At 41.6% G+C, this 17402-nt stretch overlaps 1 protein-coding gene across 2 annotated transcripts in view; it reads left to right on the top strand.

The window, feature by feature from the left end:
- The window catches only part of LOC124555424 (serine/threonine-protein kinase Pak), a 129871-nt gene that overhangs the window by 13951 nt on the left and 98518 nt on the right, over positions 1-17402 (top strand). The gene's annotated exons all lie outside the window — the stretch shown is intronic.

Here is a 17402-nt window from a genome sequence, read left to right as displayed (position 1 = left end):
GGGAGAGACTACAACTCTGTCTCACTCCCTTCCCAACCGCTGCTTCCCTTTGATACCCTTCGACTCTTATAACTGCCATCTGGTTTCTGTACAAATTGTAAATAGCCTTTCGCTCCCTGTATTTTACCCCTGCCACCTTTAGAATTTGAAAGAGAATACTCCAGTCAACATTGTCAAAAGCTTTCTCTAAGTCTACAAATGCCAGAAATGTAGGTTTGCCTTTCCTTAATCTATTTTCTAAGATAAGTCGTAGGAGGACAACATACTGGGTTCTATTATTTAAGAAGTCTTCAAGCCACTCACATATCTGTGAACTTATTCCATATGCTTGTACATTCATTAACAACCTGCTATGCGACACCGTGTCAAACACTTTCCGGAAATCTAGAAATATGGAATCTGCGTGTCGCCCTTCATCCACAGTTCTCGGTACATCGTGTGGGAAAAGGGCAAGCTGAGTTTTGTATGAGTGATGTTTTCTAAAACCATGCAGATTTGAACACACAAGCTTTTCCAACTGAGAATATGTTCAAGGATTCTGCTGCAAGCAGAAGTTGGGGATATTGGTCTGTAATTTTGGGGGTCTGTTCTTTCACCTTTCTTATATACTGGAGTCACTTGCGCTTTTTTCCAGTCATTTGGGACTCTGCGTTGGGCGAGAGATTCACGATAAATGTAAGCTAGGTAAGGGACCAATGTTGTACAGTATTCTTTGTAAAATTGAACAGGGATTGCATTGGGACTTGATTTATTTGCTTTCAAATCCTTCAGTTTTTTCTCTATGCCAGGTATGCTTATTACTATGTCGTCCATATGGGAGTCTGTCAGATGGTCAGATGACAGTATGTTTGTATGATTCTCCTGTGTGAACTATTTCTTGAATGTAAAATTTAAAATTTCAGCTTTCGTTTTTCACACCGGACTGGTTAACAAGGGACTGAATTTAAGCATTAGACCCTCTTAGCTATTTTACATACAACCAGAATTTTCACAGATTCTCCACCAGATCTTTTGCTAAGGTGTGATGATGATAGTTGTTGTATGCTTCATGCATAGATCTTTTTACAGGCACACGAATCCTTACTAACCTTTGCTTGTCATCATTTGTGTGTTCCCATTTGTTGTTATATCTGACCAAATATTCCAGTTATACACTCCGAAGGGAGACTTTCAGAGCCATCAATAACATTCAGCAATGTGCCCAAAATGACCTTATCCAGAGCAGTAAATAATATTTTTGTATCTAATGTATTAAGCATTTTTAAACAAAAATGTATATGGTTTATGTTATGATTAGGACATTGCACACTGGGAATGAAATATTCAAACGGAAATATCATTGCTCTGTGTAAAAACAAGAAATGTTTCAAATATTGTTAGATATTGTGCAATTAATGACTGTTGTATCAACTTCTTCCTTAAAAGCAAAGATCAGGAAATGTAAGTGCTATAGCTCATGTTTACCAGTCTATATACTAAAAATTGTTGTTTCTTGGGGAAATGATAGTAAAAATATAAAATATTAACCATAGATATAAATCTGATATGAGGGAGATGTAGTTCTGTTCAAAATTGTTTTTGTTTTTTACGTGTTTTTCTAGAATGACCACTTTCTAACATAAAATGTTTGATAAAAATATACAGTTGAAGTCTGAATAAAATAACTTTGTGATTGACATATTCCAGTAGGGAGGGCATTGTTGCCAGGATGCTGTGGGTCATGCTTTAAATGACTCTGCATGTACTTAAAAAGTGGGCAATCAAGCAGTCATGTGGCACTTTAGAAAGATTTATGATTGACTGACACTTGGTTCCCACCACTTGACCACTTGACTTCCACAAATTTAACTTAAAAAAAGCTTCTTAATATAGAGTTGGATTCATGCCTCTTGGCAGATCATCTGCCTTTGTTCACCTATGGTAGCCAGAGGAATTCATGCCTGTTCCGCCCATAGCTTGAATAAAATAACTTTGATTTATGGAGTGCATTGTTGCTGTCGTGCAACCAGCTACAAATGGCAAGGCTGTTCATGTACCTAAAGAAAATTTGACTGTATCAAAGGCTGTGAGTGGCAATAAAGTTAGTGTCTGGAATCTCGTGGATTACACAGGAAATAAAATTGAGGAGAGCATAGCAAAAGGAGAAAAGCTGGACTCAAATGTTCGTCTACAAAGGATAATACAGAAGCATTGCTCCAGTTTCTCACACCACTGTAAAGATGAATATGCGCCATTGGCATTGAGAAGCACGTGAAATTTACTAAAACTAAACATACCTCCAGGAATTAATGGAACTCCTATCAGTTACTATATAGAATTTATGGATGAGTTAGCTGTAGATCCCTTGAACAAAAAATCTGTGCCCAGTAGTTGAAAGAAAATACAGGACACACCCGTCTACAAGTAGGGTAGCAAAAGCGACATACAGCTACAGCCCAGTCTCTTCACCAACCATTTGTGGTAGAAGCTTTGGACATGTACTGAGCTCAAACATAATGAGGTATCTCGAACAAAATGACCTCCGTAACTATTAACATAAATTCTGAAAATATCGATTATGTGAAACTCAACTTGCTCTTTCCTCACATAAGACTGAAGATATGCCTCCAGGGAACGATGTTGTAATCCTAACTATTCACTTTGTGTAATAATGACTTGGCAGACAATGTTAATAACCTCAAACTTTTTGTGGATTATAAAGCTGCACAAATATTCAGTCAGATTTTGATAAGATATCAAAGTGATGCAAAGATTTTCAACTTGCTTTAGAGAGAAAGCCCTCTTTGAACTCGAGAAAAATAGATGATTTTCATGATTTTTTTTCAAGTAAAATAAAAACTAATGCAAAATCTGATGCTATAGTTTCATTCCTTAGACTTTTGTTTTTAAGAAAACATTATTGTATCTACATCGGACACTCCTGTAACTGCTGCACATGGTGAAGGACCCCCATGCAGCTGTAACATTTATCATTGGCAGAATTCCTGAAGCTCCATTAAACATGTAACAAAATAATTTTAAGTTATTATCTGTATATTTTCCATCAGCATACGTAACATAATTGAAAAATATTAAGTTCTAATAAAATTTTTGTAAAACTGTTTGCCGGACCGAGACTCGAACTCATGACCTTTGCCTTTCGTCCCGAGTTTGAGTCTCAGTCCAGCACACAATTTTAATCTTCCAGGATGTTTCAAATCAGCACACACTCCACTGCAGAGTGTAAATTTAATTCTTAAAACATTTATAAATCGAAAGAAAAGTCGTTTTCTTGGCTCAAAAAATTGAGACAATACCATGTGCATAAAAAATAGACTTTTGAAGATATCATAAAAATGCTACATACACTGATAGATAATTCAGTTTAGAATGCTAATGTCAAATTCCAATCAAAATCATAATTACTGCTCTCAAGTTATTTTTCCCACCAATATGAAAAATATGATATCAAGAAAAATGTGTATAAAGTTTTGGGTTAAATTTTTTGTAATTAAGTGAATCATTCCTCTAGTCAGTGATCCCTGGACCATACATCAATACCTTCAGATCCAAAAGTAGGTCCCTATCCATCTTCTTCGTTGCCATGGTGGTCCTACAGGCCTTATTGGCAGCTTCTGTTATCCACTGCTCTGCTCGTTCTATGTGTTTGTTGTCCACTTTTGTGCAGAAGTTGTAATAGGTCTGATCTCAAGTTCAAGACCATTCATAATTTCCATAATGCCTGCTAGGCTGTCATTGAAATTACATTTTGACTATTCTTTTCCTTGGTGTGAATGGTTTTCGTAGAAATTTTTCACAAATTTCCTTGTAACTTAGTAACTGAATTTCTAGCAGACTTGGGATGAACACTACAGTAATCCCAGAGAACATAAAAAAAATATTTTCTGAAATTTTTGAAGAGTATTTAGTATTCAGAAATGTAAAACTTGCACTTCACATAATGAAGAAATGTAATATTCTATGATTATAGCAATGAGTTACAATTGGAATCGGCCAACTGCTGCAAATACCTTGGTGTAACAATTTTTATGGCTATGTATTGGAATAATTACATAGGCTCTGTTGCATGTAACAGATGTTTCATACTTTGGTTCATTGGTAAGGTGGTGGTGGTGGTGGTGGTGGTGGTGGTGGTGGTGGTGATGATGATGATGATGATGATGATGATGATGATGATGATGATGATGTCCCATACTCTGGGAAGCTTAGGGGACGATGTGGGAGATCTGCACCGCTGACTAGGCAAGGTCCTAGCGGAGGTGGTTTGCCATAGGCTTCCTCCAACCGTAATGGGGATGTATTATGATGATGATGACGATGATGATGATGATGATGATGATGACGATGACACAACACCACCCAGTCATCTCGAGGCAGGGAAAATCCCTGACCCCGCCGAGAATCGAACCCGGGACCCCATGCGCGGGAAGCGAGAACGCTACCCCAAGACCATGAGCTGCGGACAAGTAAGATAGTAGAACAGTGTAATCAGTCTACAAAGGAAATGTTTTACAAACAGTTGTACACCACATCCTAGACTGTTGCTCAAGTATGGGGGGACCTGTGTCGGATGGTAATAGTGGGGTGTTTTGAATGTATACAAAAGAGGGCAGCACACATAGTCACAGGTTTCTTTGAAACATGAGAAAAGTCATGGAGGTGCTGAAAAGCTGGCAGATGCTTGAAGATAGGTGCAGACTATCACCTGAAAGCCTAGTTAGAAAGTTTCAAGAACCAGCTTAAAAATACGGAATCCGGCAATATACAACAACCCCATATGTAATGCTATGATAAGGATTGCGAAGACAAAGTTAGACTAATTACAGTGTGCACAGAGGCATTTACGCAATTATTCTTCCAATTCTCCATACAAAAATTGAATGGAAGAAATCCAAAGAACTCTGGTGGTTTGTATAGTATAGATATAAATGTACCTTCAAAATTGGCAACATAATGAACAAGTTGCTCAAGAAAGAACCATGATTGTCTGGATACTGACCCCTATGACTTGACTCAGTCAATTGTCAATCACAGAGTTAGTTACTCAAAGTGCAGTATAGAGGCAGGGAGGTAAAATGGTGCATTACAGAGACTTAATATTCATGCAACTGCTTCTTTTTGTGCAAAGGTCTCTCTAATTTTCCTGTAGGCATCAACTGTTTCCCATAATCATGCCTTATTCTGCAGCTTTTCAATTTCTTCTCTAGCCATCCCTGCTTTATTGTTTATCACATTTTCATTTTTAGACATCTGAATTCCCATTTTTCACTTTCATTTGCTGCATTTTTTGTGTTTTCTCCTTTTGTCAGCTAAATTCAATACATAGAATGTTATCCAAGGATTTCTGCTGGGGCTTTTTGGTTTGACTGTTTGATTTTTTGCTGCCTTCATTATTTCATCTCTCAAAACTGCTAATTCATCTTCTGTTGGTATTCCTTTCCCTTGTTTCATTAAATTGTTGCATAGCATTCCGTTTGAAACTCTCAACTACCTCTAGTTCTTTCAACTTATCCAGGTTTTATTTCCTTAATTTCACACCTTTCAGCATTTTTTGCGGTTTCAATCTGCAGGTAGTGATCAATAAATTGTGGTCAGAGCCCTATCCAGTGCTGGAAATGTTTTACAGTTTTGAATTCAGTTTTGAAATCTGTCTTACAGGATGCCTTCATGAAACCTCCCTGATTTCTACATCTATAGGGTTTCTTCCTGTTCCATTCACGTATTGAGCACCCCAGGAGTGGCTGTTTAAATGCCTCCGTGCATGCTGTAATTAATCTAATCTTGTCCTCATGATTCTTATGTCAATGACAAGTAGGAGGTTATAGTATATTCTTAGAATCATCATTTAAAGCTGAGTCTTAAAATATATGCAGTTAAAAAAAAGAAATGGAACATAGATACTTGGTGTTTGTGACATCAGTCGAAGTAACAAAAAATATTGCATGGAAAATTAATAAATTTCTACAAGGGCTCCTTTCATAACCTGTAAAATGTCTAGATTGTGCTCTGTCCCAAGCCGTGTTCACACAAGAATGTCTAGGATGTTGGAGGCTATTACATTCACAGTTCTGTGATCACCAAGGTCACATACAAGGGAGGCATGTGCAGTGTTTTCACATAACCCCACAGGAAAAAATCTTGAGTGGTCACATCCTGAGATAATTAATGGCTGCTTCGTTGTTTCATCACATCCCATCCATTGCTGTGGAAGTGTTCAGTCAAGGAAGTCACAAACATGTTAACTTCAGTGAGGTGGTCCACCATCCTACTTTAAGATCACATGGTGGAAAGGGAAGAAGCTGGTTCAGATACAGCAAATTGCTCAAGCATGTCCAAGTAAACAGTCCTTGTTCCTGTTTGCTTGCTGAAGAAAAATGGTGAAACTATACTGTCTTTCATCAGCACATGCTACGCATTCACCTTTTTGCTTTGTCGTACATGTTCTTAAGAACTGTGGGGGGTTTTCCGAACCTCATATGTGAATGCTGTGCCGAGCAACCATCCCACATGTATGGTAGGTTGCTCAGTTAGAGAAAATGACTTTTCTAGCTAGTTCGGATTTTGACTGTGTGTGATCTGGTCTGACATCTCAGTAGCAAATCTGTGTCGAAGTTGCAAGTCATTTCGCATCAATACTTTGGCAATTTGAACTTTGCAAGTGTGCAAGTGACGTCACTTATGCAGCACCTTGCATACTGTTGAGCGAGTGGTGTGTAGCTCTCACAGTGTTCGGCATACTGGCTTTGATGTGCTTCTTTGGGAGGTCTCTGTGATCCCCTTTACTGTTTCATCAGATGTGTGTTTCTCTGCCAGAATGTGACTGTCTGTTTATATTTCTAGTGGCTAAGAACTTATCAAGCAAAATGAATAATTTAGGAAAAAAACTATACAGAAATTTTTGAACTGTTTTACATGATACCACAAATTGCAAGTATCTGTGTGTCATATCCCTTTTTAATTCCTTTTGGAAACCAGGAAGTTTTCATGTGGACAACCTAAAGGAAGGTGCCAATGGAGTGTAAGGAAGTGCTGTCCAAGATGTACCTTACAGCCATACTGGCATTCGCTAGGAGACCTAGACAGTGTCGAGAAGAGTAGAATCCAACCCAATGAAATGAAATTCTTAAGAAGTATGTAACAGAAAATGGGGAGAGGCAGTGAGAAATGAAGATATTAGGAATGAAATTGTAGTAGAAAAGCTGAATGAGAGAACTGAGAACAACAGGATGTAAAGAGAATAGAAGATGGAAGAATACCAAAGTGAATCAGGGAGGCTAAGTGTGAGGGCAAGAGGGAGAGCTAGAGTCTCATAGTGTGACTCAGTAGTGACAGATTTAAGAAGAAGGGACCTGGACTGGAATGAAACAGTTATAGAATAAGAATGTTCGAAAAATAGAGAGAAGCGAAGTACCAATAATGTTTCAACCTGGCCTTATGCTGGATAAAATGGAAACAATAATGTCCCTGAACCTTTACATAATCTTCAGAATGAAAAATTTCACTTGCATTGGAGTAAGTGCTGTTTTGAAACTCCCTTCTGTAATGGCGTCACTGTTGGCAAGACATTAACCTTTAATTCTTCTTCCGTTCTTCCCTCCAAACTTCACAGAAGTTCTGCAGCACGCCTTGTGGGACTAACTGTCACAGAACAAAAGGTATTGCAGAGAAATGACTTAGCTGCAGCCTTGGAGATTGCTTCCAGAATGAATTTTCACTCTGCAACAGTGTGTGCATTTATTTGAAACATCCTGGTAGATTAAAGCTGTGTGCGAGACCATGGCTTCAGCCTGTGACCTTTGCCTTTAATGGGTAATTGCTACACTGACTGAATGTGGATAGCTTGGTCACTAGAGCACTTGCTCCTGAGAGATAAAGGTCCCAGGTTTGAGTCCCTGTTCAGTACACAGTTTTGTTAATCTGCCACGGAGTTTCATTGTATAATCTATCGGGAACATTCTGGTGTATCCAGGTCTCTTCCATGCATACAACCTTTTTAGGTGATTCTTAAATCAAGTGGTTAGCAATTAATTATTTCTCTGTGTAAAATTCAACCAGACAGTTTCACCTCTCATACCTTTCCTCAGTCAATCTATAATACTAAGTGGCTATGCTAGAACTCACTACCATTTGGCAGCTGCCTACATAACGGCTTCCAGAAGCAACAAAAATTTGATGTTCAAAATTTCGCGTGATTGTTGACTGAATTTAAAATGCTGCAGTAATCTACTAATGAAGAGGTATCATCATATGTTAAAAGTTTAACACAATAAGGCAAGTATTACAGTTAGAAACAGTGTGTTTGTCTTGAGCCAGCTTATCTAACGGTGTGCAAATACCAGGACTTTGTTCATCCAGTATTGGAGAGTGACAGCATGTAACAACTTCCAACAAACTTTGCACATAATTTCAAACCTTTCTAAACTTTTCATTGCTTACATGTGGAACATCAAATACTCAACATACTAACTAATTTGTAATGTGCTCAGAAGTTTGAAGCTGTTTCGTACATGGTAGTTAAACACTATAAAGAATGGGAGTTTATCATTTTTTACTATTTTTCTTTCTCTTCCTTTTCCTACTATGAAATTACAGTCTCTCATCACAATTAAATGTATGTCTCCCCTAGTGAAATGAATAATTTTGTTGATCTCATCATACCCTCTTTCATTGTCTTACATCTGCAGAGCTAGCTGGCATATAAACTAGTTCTCCTGAGGGTGGGTGTTGGCTTCGTGTCTGTCTTGGCTACTATAAAGCATTTGCTATGCTGTTCATTGGAACTTACCTGAGTCTCTGTTTTCTTTTTCATCATGAGACCTACTCTTGTATGTTTGTGTGGTCATGTAAATGAATGTATCAACATGGGAGAGTGAATGTGATTTTAATTGAGTTTGTGTTTTATGCTTCTCAAGTTTTACAGATTTTAACCAAGTTTACCTGCGACTATTTTAGAAATTTTGTTCACTTTCTATAATAGGCCCAGATGAACACAGTGAAAATTTGTAAAACTTGATAACGCATGAAACACAAACTTGGTTAAAATCACACCCATTCTCCCAAATTCTGACAAACATGCATTCACGTAATCGCGCAAAATCAACTAGAGGTAATGTGGAGGCAAGACCATAGTTAATAAGGTCTGCACTTGTTGCAAGTTATACGGATAGAGGCAGTTGTTGGGGAGAATGTCCCACACAGTTGTCTAGCTTACCCAGTACAGATTGACTGTCTGCCTTGTGCTGATACTGGTGTCGTATTATAGTGTTCAGCACTTGGTTCTCCAAGGCCTGTGTAAGTACTAGGTGCACCTGTCTTCCACTCCTGTAAATGAGCCTCTTGCAAACAATTCATGGTGCGGGTGCTATTGGTGGAGATACTTTTCCCGGTACAGTCATTCTGTGGCCTGGCCATTGGCATTTGGAAACATGCCCACCCCAAAGTTGAATCATCAACAGCAGATGCTCTCCAGTACCAGTGTGAGCTGTCATGCCTTACATTACAGCTGTCTTGAGTGTTGAGTTAAAACATTAGGACAGACAGAACATTCCCACTTGCCTGGTGTGTTCTCGTTTGTAGTTTCAATCATTGATGCCTATACTGTCAAAGATGTTTATCTTCACCTTCAGATGGGTACCTCAGAATGCACCTTTAGCACTGTATCCATGTGTCCTTGGAGATTGTTTTCTGCCGTTTGTGCTCATTTAGCAAAATCACCGTGTATATGGTGTTGACAATGCTTCAGGAGGACTATCTAATTTCACACAGACCTACAAAATGACCTGTCTAAGGTTTAGTTATTCAGTTAATTATGTGCATTGTGTTTGTTGTTGCCATTATGGTAGGTCATTGGTGTTTAGTAACACACAATTCTTGAAAGAATGAAATGTTCTCTCCGCAAGGCGAATGCTGATTGTATGGGTTCAGCGTTCTGTCACCGAGTATGTAGTCTTCACTGTGTTCAAAACACACCACTTTGAGGTATTGACAGCTCTCTTACTAGTGCCCATCAAAATCGGATGATACTATATAATGTCTCCATATGTGCCATTTTTGTTTTATAGTATTGTATAATCATACTTCACTTAAACTATTTCCATTGGATAGAATATGTTAGGAGTGATACAAGTGAAAGTCTAAATTACATTTCAAAATTTTGAGACATATTATTGAACAACTAATCAGTCAGCTGCTTTGTAACTAGTATTGCACAAAATAATCAAGTGAGGAAGATGAAACCAAGCATATAACAAAAACACAAAAAGGGAGGGGAAGGCACATTTAGGAAGGTAATTCAACTGTCATATACTGTCTGGAATTAAGGAGAAAATATGTAAGGGTTTATATTCATTCTCCAATGCTGTATGGATTGGTAAAATGTGTTGTGAGATATCCACAAGAAAGAGAACTAAATTTGAATACACAATGTATTGAAAATTATCGTAGCTATAACATATGAAATTGAATACGTGAGGAGAAATTAACTGACAGTTAAGAAATGTGTATGTAATAATCTTTTGACAGACAGATGAAACTTGTAGGTTAATGTGCAGTGGTCCAAAGAAAGTAAAATTCTGTGACATTTTGTACAATCTACAAGACACATCCTTTTTCGTCTGTATCCTTACACTTGAAGACATTGAATAAGATTTGCCAGTGTGGCCGAGCGGTTATAGGCGCTTCAGTCTGGAACTGCGTGATCACTATGGTAGCAGGTTTGAATCCTGCTTCGGGCATGGATGTGTGTGATGTCTGTAGGTTAATTAGTTCTAAGTTCTAGGGGACTGATGACCTCTGATGTTAAGTCTCATAGTGCTCAGAGCCATTTAAACCATTTTTTGAATAAGATTTGCCCATGCTGTTGAGCACCCTAAATAAAAAACCAAGTATGTTGTGATGTTTTGAGTGTGTTCCTCATAGATGGTCTGAGTATGATATGATATGTAACATTTTATGGTTTATGTTGCCAAGAAATACGGAGATTAATGAATTATTTAGATAATCTGGGTTCTTACCGAGTATTTTTTGCCTGTTAATTTACTGTATATTTCCGTCCCCATACGCTGTGAGATCTGAACATATAATTTCAGTCGGTGTGAATTGTGAAAGTGTCCTCTTTCATGTGGTGTTTGTGTGGAAAACACTAATTTTTGTGTCGTTTAAGTATTAGACATTAATTATACAAGTGCAGCTATTGAAATATGAATGTGTTCTAACAGTTTAAATAGTGACAGTGAACACAATTAAACTGTGTGTGTTGAGGAGGCAACAGAAGAAAGATGCTAGCCACAATGCTTGCACCTTAAATGATGTTTTCAAACTTCATGTGGGCTGTTGTTGAAGCGTACTGGAATTTTCAGTCTGTGTGGTTTGTCATAAGAAATATGGGCTTGTTCAAAAGGAACTCCTACCTTCACCTAGTGAATACTGAACATGAAATCTGTTTTTACATCTGAATAAGTCTTTCTTACCTGTTATTTAGCAAAGTATGTACCATTCTGCAGGTTCCATTTTTTAGTAGTCTCTCAGCAGAACAAAATGTCATTTCTAAGCCTGTCTTATTTGGCATGGGAGTTCATCACAGTTGGCACGAGTCTTTTACAGTACTGTATTGCTCATGTGAATATAATAGCTCATATTTCTTGTTTGTTAATCAGCAGTCTGTGGATTTTGTGTGTAGTGATTCAGTCTGTGAAGTATCTTTGGCTCAGATGATTCCACAGAACCTGAAGCAATAAATAAAATAAACTGCTACCGTCATGTGAATGGCCCTGACACCAATACCCACCATGACTTGGTTCTGAGTACCGTGAGGCTGTATCATATGTCCCTGTGATCTGTGATTTTTCTGCTGGAACAGAGGATTTAAATTTAAATTTGTTTGGTTAGGATAGCCACAGGAATATATGACACTGTTAATTATCACCCCAGGTGGTTCGCCACTCTTTGGCAGGTTTGTACTTGGCTACCATGGGGCCCCAGCCTTTGCAGCACCATTTTCCTTCCGTGCTGTATGTCTATCCTCTTGCCATTCTTTTTCCCCTCCCTTGGGGAACATGTCTGGGGTATTATTGGGAATGTTCTGCATTCTGTCGCTGACCTGCGAACAGTTTCAACTTTCTTTTTGACTCCCTTTTCCTTACTTTGTTTCCCTTCTCCTCTCATTCCTCTGGATCCTCTTTTTTTCTTCTCCCTCCCTGTGTGCTCCTTAAGGCCGGCTCACGTGTCTGATGCGTAAAAGGTGACTGGGTAACATGCAATTCCCAGCCCCAGGTTGACAGGTAGGGTTCACACGTATTCCCTGGTACAGGCCAGGCCCAGGGAGGGGTGATTGTCTGAGCTGTAACCTTCCCAAATTGCCAAATGGTTCCTCCGTCAGGTGTTCGGGAGGTGTGACCTGAAGTGTGAACAATCACCTAAGGTGGGTGCACCCCCTTGTGAAAGGGCCCCCAGTTGGAAGGAGCACGCCATCAGAGACGCTGGCAATCATGGGGGATTTCCTCATGATGAGTCAATCATCCTCGCCCATGACATCGACGAAATGTAAACGTAATGAGGTTACTGAGTCAAAGACCCTTCCCACTGCACTGTGGTTCCTTGTGGTATCATGTACTGAAGACGGTTGGTCCTTTGCCACGGTCAATCCATTTATTATTCAGAAAGGTGTTGATGCCATTGCTGGCTCTGTGAAATCCTGCTCTCGTTTACGGAATGGCACTTTACTTTTGGAGACGCCTTCTGATTCTCAAGCACAACTACTACTTGTTGCCTCGCTTCTCCACAACTACCCTGTTCGTGTCGAGGCACATAGAACTGTGAATTCTTCCTGCGGTGTAATTTACACCAGGGTGCTTGACGATCTAACTGAGGCTGAAATACAGTCTTACCTCTCTGATCGGGGTGTCATTGCCATCCATCGTGTAATGAAAAAGGTTGATTCCTCTTTGGTGCCCACCCGCACTCTTTTCCTCACCTTTGATAGGGTGGTGCTGCCATCCAAGATTAAAGCAGGCTATGAAATCATCACAGTCCGGCCGTACATTCCGAATCCGATGCACTGCTACCAGTGTCATCGGTTCAGTCACACTAGAACGTCTTGTCGACACCCAGCCAAATGTGTAATCTGTGGCAGGGATGCACACGAGGGCGAATGTCTGCCTCCTTTTCCCTGCTGTATCAAGTGCAATGGCGGCTGTGCTGCCTGCTCCCGGTATTGTCCCATGTATCTAGATGAGCGGGCTGTTCAAGAGATTTGGGTAAAAAAAAAAAGTGCCTTACCCAGCAGCTCGCAAGTTACTGGCTAGTCTCAAAACCTGTATTCTCTCGTCTGGCACCTATAGTTCAGTTCTTGTTACCCCCTCACTTTGTGAAGGACATGGCCACAGAGACATGCAACCTCAAATTTGGCTCCGAGTTTGTGAAGTCGTCCAATGTCGAGGTAGCATCACCATCACCCAGTCCCACTGTGCAACAAACCGTCAACCTTTTGCTTAAAGGGGCGAAGTTACCCACTACACAACCGGCAGGCAGGAGAGGAGAGAAGGAGTACTCCCAAGAAGACTTCCTCCATCCCTCCAGCCAAACAACACCCAAGACTTCCTCTAACCAGAAGGGCTCGAAGACGTCTGCTAAAGACAAACGGTCTTCTCCTTAACTACCTCGAAGATCCTGCTCGACAGTGCCACGTGATCACTTAGCCCAGCAGACCTGTGTCTCGCCAGTGCGCACCACCAATTCTTTTTCTGCGTTGGGCTCCACAGACTGAACGCTCAAGCACGCCGATGCTTCTGTGGACCCCAGGGAGCAGGATCCTCCTGTTTCTGTGCCGTGTAGTAGTGACTCTCCACCGGCTGTCCCTTGGCGGCCACCGAGTTGACACCCCTACATCTATTCCTTCGTATGACTGTCCTCCAATGGAACATTTGTGGCCTTTGGTCCCACAAAGAGGATTTGTGGCTGCTTCTAGCATCACAGCATCCCCTTGTACTCTGCCTTCAGGAAACGAAAGTGTGCTCTCAAGACCGCTTTCAGCTTTCACATTATTTACCAATTCGTTTTGACCTTCCCCCTGAGGTCAGCATCCCATCTCATGGGGTTGTCATGCTGCTCATATGGGATGACTTTCATAGTCAACCCATCTCCCAGACTACCCGTCTTCAAGCTGTTGCCGTTTGCCTTTTCCTTCCCTACCTGACCCTCTCCCTCTGTACCATTTATGTACCTCCTTCCTTCAATGTCACTAGGGAAAACTTCCTTCATCTTATTGGGCAGCTATCTCCCCCATTTTTGCTACTAGGTGACTTTAATGCGCATCATCTCCTTTGGGGTTCTCCAAGGACCTGCCAGAGAGGGGCCCTCTTGGCTGGCCTTCTTAACCAACTAAACCTTAAACCTCATCTGCTATAACACTGGAGCACCCACTTTCCTTTCTGACTCCTCAGACACCTATTCCCATTTCGACCTATCCTTTTGCACTGCCCAGCTTGCCCATTGCCTTGAGTGGTCCATTCTTTCTGACACCTACTCGAGCGGCCATTTCCCGTGTGCTCTCCGTCTGCTGACTCGTACCGCATCCACATGCATGCTCAAATGGTAGCTTACTAAGGCTGACTGGCAGCTTTACTCCTCCCTTTCGACCTTCGCAGAACAAGATTTCCGCAGTTCCAATGACCAGGTGGACTATCTCACAAACGTCATCCTTACTGCTGCAGAACATTCCATTCCTCACACTTCCTCTTTACCACGTCGTGTCCCAGTCCTTTGGTGGGCTGAGCATGCCGTGACGCAATTCGTGCATGGAGACGTGCTCTCCGCATTTTTAACCGCCACCCTACACTGGAAAACTGCATTCATGATAAACAGATGCGTGCAAAGTATCATAGAGTTTTTCGGGATAGCAAAAGAGCTAGTTGGATTTCATTGACTCTCTTTTAACAGTTCCACACTTATCCTCTGTCGTGTAGGCCAACCTCCGACTGTTCTCTGGAACCAAGATCCAGTCCCCTGTTTTCAGCCTGACAGTAGGCGCCGATGTCATTGTGGATCCTGTACCTTTCTCCAGCACCTTGGGCTGCCATTTTGCGGAAGTTTCGAACTCTTCCCACTATCAGATGTTGCAGCACCTCTCTCTTGCGGGCAAGGACTTTCTGCTTAACACATACAACCGCATCTGAGCTGAGGGCACATTTTCTGGATACTAGCATGAAGCCATCATCATACCCATACCTACGCCTGGTAAGGACAAAAACCTTCCTTCTAGTTGCTGCCTCATCTCTCTTACCATCTGCGTTTGCAAGGTGATGGAACGTATGATTCATGCCCAGCTGGTTTGGTGGCTCAGGTCTCGCCATTTCCTCACGAATGCACAGTGTGAATTTCGAGCGCAGCGTTCTGCAGGTGACCATCTCGTTACTTTGTTCACCCATGTCATGAATGGTTTTCTGTGGGAATCTCAGAGTGTGGCCGTGTTTTTCGATTTGAAGAAGGCCTAAGACACCTTCTGGAGAACTGGTATCCTATGTACTCTTTACACGTGGGGCCCGTGGGCGCCTGCCCTGTTTTCTTCAGGCAGATTTACAAGACTGAATTTTCAAGGTGCATGTGGGTTCTGCTTGTTGGCCACCTTTATTCAGGAAAATGGTGTGACTCAGGGTTCCATTCTGAACTTCATCCTCTTTACTATTGCCGTTAGCCCTATAATGGCCTGTCTCCCGCTGGGCTTCACTGTCTCCCTTTTTGTTGATGATTTTGCCATCTATTGCAGTTCTCCACGGATCTGTCTCACTGCGCGGCACCTTCAGCACTGTCTTGATCGTCTTCACTCCTGGAGCATCGCCAATGGCTTTTGCGTTTCCACTGACAAAACTGTCTGTCTGAATTTCGGGTGGTGCAAATGGTTTCTCCCACCATCTCTACATCTTGGGCCTGTTGCCCTTCTGTTCGTTGACACTATGAAATTCCTGGGGCTCATGCTTGATAGGAAACACTCTTGGTCCTCCCGTGTCTCTTACCTGACAGCCCACTGTACGCAGTTCCTCGATGTCCTATGTGTCCTCAATGGTACTTCTTGGGGTGCTGATCGAACCACTCTCCTCAGATTGTACCAGTCCCTTGTCTGTTCGAAACTCGACTATGGGTGCTTTGTTTATGCATCTGCATGCCATCCCTTTTACAGCGTCTCAACACTACCCATCATCATGGCATCCATTTGGCCACGGGTGCCTTTTACACTAGCCCGGTTGAGAGTCTGTATGCTGAAGCTGCTGAACTACCACTTTCCTACCACCGCGACTTTCTCCTCAGCAGGTATGCATGCCGTTTGTCTGCCAAGCACATGGCCACCCCTCCTATGCCTCCTTCTTTGATGATTTCTTTGATCGTCAGTATGGGGCTCGTCCCTCTTCTCTGTTACCTCCTGGAGTCAGCTTTTGCCACTTGTTACGGTGGCTTAACTGCACACTACCTGCAACTTTCCCAGTGTGTGTGAACCCTTCACTGTCTTGGCTTCATGAAGTGGCCCATGTTAACCTTGGACTTCCTTCCTAAGGACACTACTCCAGCCTCGGTCAATCGCCTTCAGTTTCATGACCTTCCTATGGAACTTAGCGATAGTACCTTTGTATACACTGATGGCTCTCGGACTGACTGTGGGGTCGGGTGTGCCTTCGTCATTGGCCCCTGTGTCTTTCGATATCAGCTTCCGGCACACACCTCAGTATTTACAGCCGAGCTTTTTGCCTTGTATCAGGCCACGGAATACATCCGGTGACACAGCCTTCCCAATTGTGGCCTCTGCTCAGACTCCCTCAGCGTCCTGTAAAGTTTCTGTGCGCTGTACACTGCTCATCCCTTAGTGCAGCAGGTCCAGGAAAACTGTCTCTTGCTCACTCTTGGTGGAGCCAATGTCATGTTTCTGTGGGTCTGTGGTCGTGTCTGTCTGCCAGGAAACGAGGCTGCTGATGCTGCTGCCAAGGCTGCAATCCTCGTACCTCAGCCTGTGAGTACCTCGTTTCCCTCCGATGATCTCTGCGTTGCTGTCTGTCAGGAGGTGGTGTCCCTTTGACATCGCCAATGGTCCTCCTTTCACAGGAATAAGCTTTGGCTTATTAAGCCTCTCCCAGCACCTTGGACGACCTCCTGTCGGCCATGCCGCTGGGAGGAGATTATTGTAACTCTGCTGTATATTGGACACTGCCTTTTTAGCCATCGTCATTTGCTCAGTGGCGCTGCCCCACTGCGTTGTATGCATTGCACCCAAATTTTAACTGTCTGCCACTTCCTGCTGGCATGCTCTCTCTCTCTTTTCTTTTCTTCTTCTTCTTCTTCTTTTTTTTTTTTTTTTTTTTTTTTTTTTTTTTTTTTTTTTTTTTTTTTTTTTTACGTTTCAGCTTGGGGTTTGCCATGTG

The sequence above is a fragment of the Schistocerca americana genome, chromosome X (genome assembly GCF_021461395.2).
Source record: "Schistocerca americana isolate TAMUIC-IGC-003095 chromosome X, iqSchAmer2.1, whole genome shotgun sequence".
NCBI classification, from domain to species: Eukaryota; Metazoa; Arthropoda; class Insecta; order Orthoptera; family Acrididae; genus Schistocerca; species Schistocerca americana.
This window is presented reverse-complemented; position numbering and strand designations above follow the sequence as displayed.